The sequence below is a fragment of the Arachis duranensis genome, chromosome 1 (genome assembly GCF_000817695.3).
Source record: "Arachis duranensis cultivar V14167 chromosome 1, aradu.V14167.gnm2.J7QH, whole genome shotgun sequence".
Taxonomy (NCBI): domain Eukaryota; kingdom Viridiplantae; phylum Streptophyta; class Magnoliopsida; order Fabales; family Fabaceae; genus Arachis; species Arachis duranensis.
Genome location: NC_029772.3, coordinates 88,972,894 through 88,984,769, shown reverse-complemented (window position 1 = coordinate 88,984,769; position 11,876 = coordinate 88,972,894). Strand labels below are relative to the sequence as shown.

At 34.7% G+C, this 11,876-nt stretch overlaps 1 pseudogene; it reads right to left on the bottom strand.

Moving 5' to 3' along the window:
* Positions 1-696: 696 nt before the first annotated feature.
* Positions 697-10,292, bottom strand: LOC107496839 (eukaryotic initiation factor 4A-15-like; annotated as a pseudogene).
* Positions 10,293-11,876: the final 1,584 nt, after the last annotated feature.

Genomic DNA, 11,876 nt, shown 5'->3' with positions numbered 1-11,876 from the left:
CAAAGCACCTAGACATTAATAATGAACCACCAAATTCCGACCTAACATTTTAAAAATCGAATTGTTCATTAAATCAAAATAACTAGAAGTCGAAAAATTTAAAATTTCAATTGAAATTAAACTAAATATAATAAAAGATTCATCGAAAAAATATATTTTGCCAAAAAAAGTTTTTAAAATAAAAGATTCATCAAAGTTTTTCATAAAAGAAACCAAAGCAAGTTCAATTGAGTCACCAATTGGTTGACAGATATATCCAAATCATTGTCCGGTTCTCCAAACCATGCTCCAAGTACGCAAAAACTGGCAATGCCTATCTTTTGGCAAAAGGAATATTGCAGCGGAAATAAGTTACCGGCGCATAAATGAGACATTAAAGTTAAACACAAACGCAACCATTAATGAATAGTACTATCTGTTTCTATCATATTTCCAATTGCAGTTACCAAATAAAGAGGTAAGAGTAATGACATATACATATAACAAGCAACAAATTTCAACACAAATCAAGCATCGTATATCTAACGGGGAAACAAAACCAACGTAAAAAATGAAGCATAGTAGAAGTGACGGGCTATATACATATATGAAAAGTCAAATAACTAATTCAAACCACCACGAATTCGTAACAAAATGGTCAATGTTAAGACAAAAATGTAACGTAAAAGCGTAAAACGCAATACCCATGCTAGCAAATTACTTCATGAAACAAAACGGTCAATATATCATTAAAAAAGCCTAAACATATGACACGTAAAGTAATATTAGACAAATTACCTTGTAGAAATGTGCGACAACAAGCATACACCAAAATGGGCAATAATGGGTTTCCACATTGCAAGTACCCTATCACTTAGATATTGAAGCGGCTAACAATCTAAATAAACTTACTAGGCCAATTAAAAAGGGGTTTCAAACGAAATAACAAACTAGGGAGAAAAAAAAAGGGTCCGCGGAGAGAAGAAACATTACATAAAACTTAACCAAACATCATGACCCCAAAAAAGAACAAAAAAAAAAAAGGACACCTTCACCAAACATAAACTAGTATTCCTCTAACATGTTGAAAGACAAAATCTCTTCAGAGGAGTTCAGCAACATTTGCAGGCAGCTCCTCGATTTGCACATTATAAAACTTCTGGATGTCAAACAGCATTCTTTCATCATCCTTCGTGACAAAGTTGATGGCAACACCCTTCCTACCAAACCGACCACTACGACCAATACGGTGGAGATAGTTCTCGGGCTGTGTAGGGAGATCATAGTTTATAACAAGAGACACTTGCTGAACATCAATACCACGTGCCAGAAGATCGGTTGTTATAAGAACACGGGATGACCCAGATCGGAACTCCCGCATAATGATGTCCCTCGTATTCTGGTCCATGTCTCCGTGGGTGGCTGACACCGTGTGGTCTCGGCTTCGCATCTTGTCAGTCAACCAATCGACCTTCCTTCTGGTGTTGACAAAAATGACACTCTGGGTAATGGCTAACGTCTCGTACAGATCACAAAGTGTGTCGAGCTTCCATTCCTCTCTCTCACAATTGACATAAAACTGCTTTATACCCTCCAAAGTGAGCTCGTCACGCTTCACAAGGATCCTCACAGGTTTGTTCATGAACTTCCTAGTAATTTCAAGGGCCTCAGGTGGCATTGTGGCAGAGAAAACTCCTACCTGAATCTTAGATGGCAGCAACTGGAATATATCGTAGATCTGACAACAAGGAAGCAGATGATGGATAAAGAAGTTATACAAATAACAAAATCAAATTTTCATGATACAACACCAATGGCCAAAAACTGTGACAAGCTTAAACTGATTGAAACAAAGTAACATTTATCTTCAACTAGAAATTAATAGTCACTAAATTTCAAGAACTTTTAACAGACATCAAATATAAAAATCTGAGGGCACTTGAAAGTATAAACATTAAACAGTCAGAAATAGAAGAAAATACAATCTATTAGATAAAGTAGGAATTAACGATGGGTTAGGGTAAGAAATACAGGTTTGCATGGGATGATTTTACGTATCTATAAAACTTGATAATAAAGTGAAATATGAAAGCATTAGTAATCAAGTAAATAAAGAAGTACCTGGTCTTTAAAACCCCTTGAAAGCATTTCATCGGCCTCATCCAACACAAACATTTTAATGTGATCCGGCTGAAGTGACTGTCTGCGCAGCATATCAAAGACACGTCCAGGAGTACCAACAACAACATGAACACCGCTGGCGAGAATGCGTTGGTCTTCACGAACACTGGTGCCTCCCACACAGGCATGAACCTTCACACCTAGATAATCTCCAAGCGCCCGCATAACCTTCTCAATCTGCTGAGCAAGCTCACGGGTTGGCGCTAAAACCAAGGCCTGACATTCAGTCAGGCTGTAGTCAAGTTGTTGCAGGATTCCAGAGCAGAAAGTTGCAGTTTTTCCAGTTCCGGATTGGGCCTGTTGAATAACATCAAGTCCCTTGCAAAATGGGACTATTCCCCTTTGCTGAATAGCTGATGGCTTTTCAAAACCTACAAAACAAATAATACTAGTTTTACATTCCGAAATTTCAACTAAAATTACATGACAACATTAGTGGGACAAACAAACAGGGCAGTTTACGCATAATAGGCAGAACAAATCAAACACATGCTAACTTGCTAAGTTCTATGCTGCCACTATACATTATCGATTAAATATATTTTCTAAAAAGCATATATATTAAAGGGACTAGTAAAAGTTTACCATAGGCATAAATGCCTCTGAGGAGATTCTCTTGCAAACCCATAGCATCAAAGCTATCGTACACCTCATCATAAGATGTGAAGAAGTCCTGTCCATCAGCTGTGAGTCTGTGAATCCAAGAGATGACAGTGAACCATAAATTAAACCCCCCCAAAAAAAACTATGTTGGAATGATAGTGAGGAAAAAGGGAAAGCACTTACAAATCATTCATTTTTGCATCAAATTGACGAGCATCGAACTGTGTTCCCTCAGGTGCAGCTCCTGCCATGACTGCAACACCAACACAAATACAACAACAGAAACAATTATGCCACGCAAATAATTACAGAATCAGCACCATAAAAACAACTTTGATGGAAACCAAAAACATAAAAAAAAAATAAACATCGAATCAGCATAAGCTCTAACCGTAATAAAAAATTGATGTGAATCACTTGCTGATACAAAAAGTTTTAGTTTCAAAAAGGCTCGAACCATAATACGAAACAAGCGTTAACTTGCATAAAACAACATCCGCTCAACAATAACGAATAGCAGCAAAGGAAAAATAAAAAATAAAAGAATATATATACAGTTAATCAGAAGAGACTGAAAGACTGGGATAACAAGATCGTTGAATCGAGAAGAGATTCACCTGCGGATGATGATGTTGATATTGATGTTGATGTTGATGTTGATGATGAAGAAGACGAAGATGTTTGCAGTGGAAGAAGATCGAGCGGAGTTAGGGTTTCCCAAACTCCTCGGATCTACGCCGCGGAGTTGAGGAGAGAATAAGAGAGTGTGTTTGTATAAATAATAACGAATACCAAATTATTCAAAATAATAAATAGTCTTCTCGAACTTTATATATACACAAAAAATCCATAAGATAAATGATAAAAAAAAATAGAAAGATAAATGGCAAATTAAATCCATAACATGTAAAAAAATTTATATTTTATATATACACAAAAAATCAGTTTAGTTAAATATCTTTAATATAAATGATTGAATTTTTATTTACATATAATATAATTGATATAATTTAAAATTATAATATAATTTAAATAAGAAAATTATTTTATATATACACAATTTAAATATTAGTTGATTTATTCAATACAAAATTTAAAAATTATTAAATTAAGATTTTAACTACTTTAATTGTATCCTCAACCATCTGACTTTGTAGCACATTATTCTTGCTTAGTGACTTTTCTTTTTTAGTTGCTTCAATTGCTTTATATTAATTAGGATAATTTATACTAATAAATTAAATAAATTTAAAGTTATGCAGATGTTTTAAATTAATTTTTGTTATACATCTTAAAATATTTCTATGTAACTTGAATTAATTGAATTTGATTTAGCTATTATAGCTATTGATTCGATTTGCATAAAAATACTCTAAGATAGATGTGTAACGAAAATTAATTTAAAATATTTACATAATTTTAAACCCCATTTAATTTATTTGAATAAATTATCCTATTAATTAAAAGAGTTTTGTGAGCACTTTTAGTTTAATAACTATTTAAAAACATTCATTTTATAAACATATTTCATTTAAATAATTTATAATTTGGTAATATCTAAAGTTTGAATAACAAAAAAATATGATTTGCTACTAATATCTTTTTACTTTCATTTCCTTTTTTTATTTTCTTTTTATACAAAAAAAATCTAGAAAGACTAAGATTTCAATCAACTTTCATTTATCTTCTTTCTTCCTCACTTTCTTTTCCTTTATTTTCTTTTTTCTAACCAAACAGAACTTTAGCAAATAGTCATAAATGCATTCATTAAAATAATAATCAGAGAAATAAAATTATTTGAGAAGATATATATATAGATTAATGTCTAATTTTTTACAGATACAGAGGCAACACACAAGTCAAACTCATTGAACCCATGCAAGTTGCAACTCCATTCTCCACCGCCAAAGTCACTTAACAAGTGTTCCAATTACATCATTAGTAATTTCATTCTTTTTAATGCAAATCCGATTGAGATCAAAATATCAAAACCATTTTTCGAAATTAAACCAACTAGTAAATAGTTATTTTTAACTAAAAAAATTTTAAATACTGATAAAATTAACCAAAAAAATAAAATTAATATTATATCTAAAAAAATTTAATTCTGTTAAATAAAAATACTCAATCATTAGTTTTTTGTTAACTCCCTTAAAAAATATATTATTCTTAAATTACCTTTTTATTATATCTTCAGCCCTTCAAGCACATTCTCATTAACACAGAACTACTCTCTCCCACGTAGGATTGCATATGGATCGAATAATATCTGCATCCGATCCGAATTTTGCGGATATTATCCGATCCACAGAGTCATCAGATCGGATTGAATCCGATCCACACTATGGTCGGATCGGATTGCAGATTCGGCAGTGATATCCGCATATCCGATCCGTAAATCCACATATCCGCACATCACATATAAATAGCATAGTTTAAGACAGTAAATCCTAATGTGATATGAATTTTAGTATGTTATTTTATGAATTTTATGATACTTTGTTTTTAATTTTTATGTTGTACTTCAACTTAGAATAATTAAACTTAAATCTTGTGTTATTATTTTGTTTTTGTTATTCAAAAGAACCATTATTGATAATATTCTAGGAGTAAAATAAGCTTAAACAGATAAAAAATGAATTTTTTGGATATTTTTTTAAAAAAGGCCAAACAAAATCTTAAAATAATTTTTTTTAATTATGCGGATATACCTGATATCCGATCCGATCCGATCCGCAAGTATGCGGATCAGATCGGATTAGATCCGGCTTAAAAAATTGCGAATATCGTATCCGATCCGATGAATGCAGTGCGGATCGGATAGAATTTTAGGCCACATCCGATCCGATCCGTGTGCAGCCCTACTCCCACGGAATTTTGTTTGACCTTCCTTCAATGTAAAACTCTCTCCCACGGAATTAAATCAATCTATAATAAATAATACATATAATTAATACAACTATACGGACCATCTTTAAACCTCAGATGTTTTTGCGGCGAGCAACAAATCTGTGGCATTTTGGTCCGCGTAGAATGGTACAGCTCCTGCCACATATTACCAAGAACAAATCAAAGCTCCCACTTTTGTGGCCCAATATTGAATACCATCTCATTTGACCGTACATTTGCCTGTTATTTTTGTCATGGAAATCATTCTGAGCTTGAAACTTTAGAATTTTCAAACTAACTGCAGAATTCGCTTAAATGCACTTGCAATGGAATGTGCACATATGGCTACCAAATTGTGAGATAACATCTACAAGGCATCCATAACCTCCAACTGCCACAACCTGGAAAGAATAATGCAGTAATGCATTCAACATAAATAAAATAAACTAGAAAATAACAAGTCATGAATGCAACAAGCTTGAGTTGACCACACAGTGACCCATCTTAACAGCAATAAGATGTTGAATCAGAACCAGAACCTACCCCTGCAGGATGTAAGGAGACAGAGAAAGCTGATGCAGGAGCACACTGTATTTGCGAAAGGATTGCACCATTCATGTCAAAGCGATTGAGTAGAGGATCTGCACCAACTGCCAAAATCTGAAAGAGTTGAGAGTTGACACACAAATTAGGGCTATTTTGATGTTTGTGTTTAAGACAGCAAGACGGCAGAACCAAAAGATATGAAGGTTAGCCAACTCACTTGGTTGCTGTCAAATAGTATGTCCTGTACAGAAGCACGAGTTGAAATCCTTGATAAGCACTCTGAGGCAGGAAGGTTCCAAAGGGATATATTCCGTCCACTACCGCAAGCCTGTGGAATGATGACAATGGTCCCTTAACCATTCACAGAAGCAAACGGCAATTACAAGATACATAATAACTTTAGAAAAGGTTATTTTGGCCACAAAATGTGATAGTTATTAATAACAGAAAGTTTAGTAGAGGGTAGCAACAAATAGCATTTCTGTAACACTGATTATACAAAACGAGGAATTGTATCACAACTACGAACTATGGGAAACGAAGTTCTATTTGATTGTCAACTTGCCATATGCCAATGTTAATATGAGTTAGCTCCTCTGGTTGTAAAATAGGACAATAAATTAAGTGTAAAATCATTATCTAAATATCTGTTCTCATAGCTGGATACCAACTGCAAGTCTGCAACCATAGGTAACTAAGGAAGTAAGGGTGGCGCCTAACCCAAAGCTTTGGCAGCCTTCGACAGGGCAGGCTAGCCCGGCGGGCCCGCCATTTTTTTATAGCCTAAACCAAAAACTACCCAAACCCATAAACTCAACTACCAAACACAGCACAAATAACCTTACCCATAAGCACAAGTCACTCCCATCTGTCTCCCCACCCACCCCTAACCCTACTCACAATTCACAAGTTTGTATTTGGAATGTATGTTTATTTTACTTAAGCTATAACTTGGATAATGTTTGATTGATGAGATTTAACAATGTTTAATTAAATGCTTTGAACAATGTTTTAATTTGGACAATGTTTGTTTGATTATTTTGTTTCAAAAAACTTGGTTAAAGATTACATTTATTAGAAACTTAGAATTATATGAATTTAGAAATTATAGATTTATTAAAATGTTTGTGAAATTGTATTTTTTTCAATATTTAATGGTTTAGTAAATTTTTTTTGAGAGAGAGAATAGGCGGGCTTATCCCGCCAGCCTGCCAATCCGTCGTTAGGCGGAGTGGGATAGGTATTAGGGACCGCCTCACTAGACGGGGCGGGGCGGGCTAACTCGCCAACTGGCAGGCTTTTGGCGGGGTGGTCTAGACCGCTTGCCACCCCTGCTAGGAAGTGATCAACATCGTTTTGTCTAGAAATTCGTATTTCTTTTACTACATAGCCACATGTAGACCAAAAGAAGGGAGAGATCGATGGAAGTGAAGTATGAGACTTACCAACCAGCTCTCACTGGCATCTAATGCAACACAGCCAACCCATGAAACAGATCCTTTTAAGTTCAAATCTTTTACTGGATCAATCACTTTGATACACTTTCCACTTTTGCAATCTAGTATGGTATAGAAGCCACAAAAACAAAAGTATCAGCCAAAATTCTGCACAAATATATTTAATGAACCAAATAATTTACAGAAAAATGTACCCCAAATTCGTGCAGTCCTGTCCTCTGAACCAGTTATGATCTGAACATTGGTATTAAAAAAAAGGAGTTAGAACACTCAAGAGTACATACAGTGGGGTGACAATTCTGAATAAATGGCAGCAGTAGGGATGTTTAGCAATCAGATTTTAAAATACTAGCCCATATATTCCCTAATGTCTCAAGTCTAAAAGTGCATGCACTCAATCCTAAAAGCTCCAGAAGTCCATAGCTCATTCAATTTTTGTTCAATAAACAATAGAATGACAGGGCTATAACCAAATTATTAGACCCCATGTTATCGATCCACTCTATATTTTAGACTACTAGTAATATCACTAGGAGCACTCCTTTTCCTCTTACATCCGCTGTTTAGATCTTTAATCGCCTGCAGAAAGGTGTGTAGCACTTTATATTCCATAAATATGGCCACAAAAAATTAGGGCATAAACACCAAGTTATTTTTTTTTCTTTTTCAATAAAAAAAAATATTATTACAGCAAAAATAGATAAAATGACACCAACTAGTGAAACTAACAGAAGTCATAGGGTTAAGACTCAAGACCTGATTGGATGAGTTGCGAGCAACTATGCAGTGCAAGTAGTCCAAGTGCCCCTTAAATACCATTTTCACTTTACCAGTTTCCTACAGTATTAAGACTTGTTAGCCAAGGCAAACAACAGATACAACAAATAAATCAATTTATACCAAGAAACCTCCTAAACAAAAATTATATTCACCCCCCACAAATACATACCACATCCCAACAATATGCACAAGAATCACCAGAAGCAGAGAAAACAGATCCCCCCTGCAATTGAACAAGGAAGCATGAACACAATCAGCGAAACAAACTGTTATGAAAAACAATATTCTTTAAACTAAAAGAGAAAAAGAAAAGGAAATATAAAAACCTGAGAATTAACAGCAATAGCATTATTCTCAGGGATAGGTGAAAGTGCACCCCAAGGACCTCTGAAAGACAACAATAACGGTGTGATGTTAATAGGGGACCAGGACTACAGGAGGAAGGGGAGTAACTGATTGGAAGCAGATCTGGCTAACAAGTATGCATTCTGTAAAAGTTAAAGCTCACTTGTGTTGAGGATTTGCCAGGTCAAGTATGGGTTTGATATTGTTTCCTGAAATAATAGGAAACAACATGCATAAAGAGATTGAAGAATTCATCCATTTCAAAGGTAAAAATGTGAGCGGAGAGTGGAGGGGGAAAATACATAAAACACAAGGAGGTGAACAGAAAAACTCCCTAATCACGGATAGTACAGCAGGGCACAGGAGAAAATGAATGAACAAAATAATCCAAGCCCGAATAAAGAACAACTCCGCAGGCATCACACTGACACATCAATCCCAATTACTTATTTTCGGAATATAAACTTTGCAATAACACATCAATCAACTCAATGGCTGTCACGTATATTAACAAGTCTCATGCAAGAAAGTCAAAATGCAAGATGGAACAGTTAGAATAACAGGATACTAATTGAATCATCAAAGATCTAAGCAAGTTTCAGCCCAGAAGCACAACCTTGAGAAGAAACAGCACTATTTGAGTTTGCAAGTTCCTTCCACCTCCATCCTCGAATCCACCCATCATCTCCACAACTGCAAGTCAAAGCTACAGTCAACCGGTATCCAATAACATGCGACAATTCTCATGTTTAATTCACCATCAGCAACAGGTAGATGGAGACCAATATAACGTAATAAAATTAGAGCCATAGAGATAATAGCACAAATTTGAACCTTAACAACAGTGCATCTTCACCATCACCATAGAATTTGACATCATATGTAGGTCCATCATGCCCTTGAAAGAAGCAATCTGGTTCAGCCAATAATCTGCGCCAATTCCAATCCATATCAAAACACAGTTAACTCCAATAAACACAAAAGATAAAACTTAAATTACCATAAAATCGCAATGCAAACTCACTTAGCCGCATTGAAATCGGTATTATTTTTCTGCGAAAAAAATTAACAAAATAAATAAACTCAGAATCACAAGTTCAATCTCTAACAAAAAAAAAGAGACAAATGATGGTGGGAGATAAGAGAGTGGTGACTGACGAGGTTGGAGATGCAGGAAGGGATGGAGTAGGAGGCGATAGAACCGTCGCTGGAAGCAACGACGAGAGAGTGAGGATTAGGGTTTCGGGGACTAGGAGCCCAAGCCGTACGGAAAACGGTTCGGGTTTGGATCTCCCTCTCCTTGAGGAGGCGTTCCCTGTACGCATTTTCGTCCCAGTTGGTTGCGTCGCCGCACATTGTCACCTGCACCGCGCCGCCGCCGCCGCTTCACTGACACTGCTCAGTCTAGGTACTCATTTCAGCTCACTCACCGCTCACGCGCCTTTTTCTTGGGCTAAAAATACGCACTAATGTTTATATTTGGCGGGGAGCTGAATGCTGAGGGATTTTTTTTTCTTTTTTTTATCAGGTTCGGTTGAAAATTAAGGATTCCCATTCTTTCTGTTTTTAGTATTAAGGATTCTCATTCTAAAGGTAGCGTTTGTTCGGAAATGGGATTGGGGACAATAATTTAGTATTATGTTTATCGAGGTAGAGATTCGTATTTAAATATGTGTTTTTGTCTTAAAAGTTTTAGTATTTCACTATTTTTGAAATACTTCCAAACATAAGGACGCTATAGATTGAGATTTTTAAAAATAAAAAAAAAAAATTTAATAATATTTTATACTTAAAATATTCTTATTATAATTAATTAATCTCAACTTTACTCTTTTTTCAAATCAGATTAGAATTTCAGTGTGAGCAGCTTTCTCACTCCATCTTTTCACTTGTGCTTCGAAGTCTAGGTTGCAGACTTTACGTCGCTATTGTCAACACATCCTTCTCGTCGCTGCCGTCGCAACTACCGCAAGATAAGTGAGTCGCCATTGAAGTTCGTCTTCCTAGGCAACGAGTTCTCATGTCTTCCATTTCTCCTTCACAGGATAACGTCCGAGAAACTCAGTTGAAGGAGTCTCCCCTATTGCTGTCGAGTTCAACAACTTTCTTGTCGTCGTCACGGCGTGTGTAACCTAGGTTAATTGTGGTCAAATTTCATTACTGATTTTGATCGATTTCTTATGTCGCGACTTATGTTCTGTAGATTTGGTTCTTTGTTCAACTAGATGCATAGAAAGAATCTTTCTTTTTCTCTCTTCAACTAGATTTGGTTCTTGTTCTAATATATAGATGCGTAGATAGCTTCTATGAATTTGGTTCTATGTTCTCATGTCTTGTTTCATTAATTTTGTTTGTACTGTGCTTCTTATGAATTAGTTTTGGTCATGTTTGATTTTTTAGAATTCATGTTTATGCAGCTTTTGATTCTGAAGTTTAGGATGCTCTTTTTGCGTAATTTATGTCTGTTTAATGTGAAATTGTATAAATTGTTTTGTAAAATATATGATTGTTGTGGCTATAACCAGTGCACTCATAGTGATTTCTGAAATTGTATGGATGAAAAATTTGTAAGCTTAGTTGTAGTTTAAAAAGTAGTGACACTCCAATAACATACTTTGATATTCAACTATAGCTAATAAAATTTTATATAACTGCACCAAACACTTTATTTGAAATTGGGTTGCACTTTGTTAGAGGAATGTGTTAATCAGCATCAATTTTACAAATTTAACATATTTCAAGAATTGGCTAAGTTGTTGCTATCTTTACTAAATTCGTATTTTATGAAATGAAGTAGAATTTTTATTTTAGCTTAAAGGGTAAGAGATAAGATAGCCTTGAGTCTATTGAATTTTTAAAATTAATGATTATTAAGTTCATTGAATTATTTAATTTGCATAAGTCTAATTAACTTTTCTCTTTTTAGTTGCGTGACTTGTTAAGACTTTGTAAATTAGTATAACTCCAACTACTTTTTCCAGAATTTGCACAAGTTTAATAGCATTTTCATGTTTTCTTGGTCAACTTTTTAGGATAAATAATCTCAATGACATTAATATAGTTTATATGATAATCATAGATGGTTCGAAGTAATAA